Source organism: Condylura cristata, unplaced genomic scaffold (assembly GCF_000260355.1).
Source record: "Condylura cristata isolate star-nosed mole 26May11 unplaced genomic scaffold, ConCri1.0 scaffold00017, whole genome shotgun sequence".
Lineage (NCBI taxonomy): Eukaryota > Metazoa > Chordata > Mammalia > Eulipotyphla > Talpidae > Condylura > Condylura cristata.
Genome location: NW_004567118.1, coordinates 40,543,488 through 40,544,508, shown reverse-complemented (window position 1 = coordinate 40,544,508; position 1,021 = coordinate 40,543,488). Strand labels below are relative to the sequence as shown.

General features: G+C 44.9%; 1 protein-coding gene across 1 annotated transcript in view; it reads right to left on the bottom strand.

Annotated features, from left to right (window-relative positions):
* Positions 1–1,021, bottom strand: part of LOC101624873 (serine/threonine-protein kinase MRCK alpha-like) — a 42,277-nt gene that overhangs the window by 12,723 nt on the left and 28,533 nt on the right. The gene's annotated exons all lie outside the window — the stretch shown is intronic.

The window sequence follows — 1,021 nt, the reverse complement described above, 5'->3', positions numbered from 1 at the left end:
GGGTCAGGAGAGGTCTGCCACGTCACATGGATCTCCTCCCGGGCAGGCGGGGATCGAACTCGTGCGGAAGTGGCTTAAGCTTCTTTTGCAGTGCATTAACCGCTGCGCCACCAGGCGTTTATGTCTATTTTTTAAAGTATTAAATGTGTGTGTGTGTGTGTGTGTGTGTGTTTACGTCATTCTTCATGTTGTGCATCTTTTCATCTCGGTTGTAATCCCTGTGGACTTCCCGCCACCAATTCACCCATGTGCTATCCCCATCGTCCAATGTGCTCTTCCCACCCCAGTTTTGATTCTATTCCCCCCTCCACCCCCGTAAAATGTCTTTGGGTTATAGTTGTTTTTTGTTTCAAAAGGACACCAGCACCCTATGTTTATTGCTGCTCTGATTACAATAGGGAAGACGTGGATCAACCCAAATGCCCAAACATAGATGACTGGATTAAGAAGATGTGGTACATATACAAAAATGAATACTACTCAGCAGTCAAAAAAGATAAACACATGCCTTTTGCAGCAACATGGATGAAGCTAGTAGGGAACATTCTTAGTGAAAGAAGCCAGAAAGAAAAAGAAAAATATTGGATGGTTTCACTCATAGCAGGAGCATAAGGCATCGGGGGGCTGGAGGTGTGGGTGGGGGTGGGAGAAGAATTGTAATACTTTATGTATATCGTCTACATCATTCTTCATTGTTACACAATATATGCTTTCTCCTCCAGTTGACCCATGTACATCACTTTAGTCCCTTGGATTCTTCCCTCCCCTGCTTTGACCCCTCTCCTTCCCCCTCCCCTGCAGGATGTCTCTGATTTAGAGTTAACTGTTGATTTCAATTTTTTTTTAATTTATTTAAAGATGTATTTATATATACAAGAGCTGGGTGTAGGCCTGAGGTGTGGGGCTTGGGTGTTGAGAGGATTTACCAGAGACAGAGGAGGGAGCAAAATAGGCAGATCCACTGAAATGGAACAGATGAGACAGGAGAGGTCTGCTGTGCCATATGGGTCAGCTCCAGGGC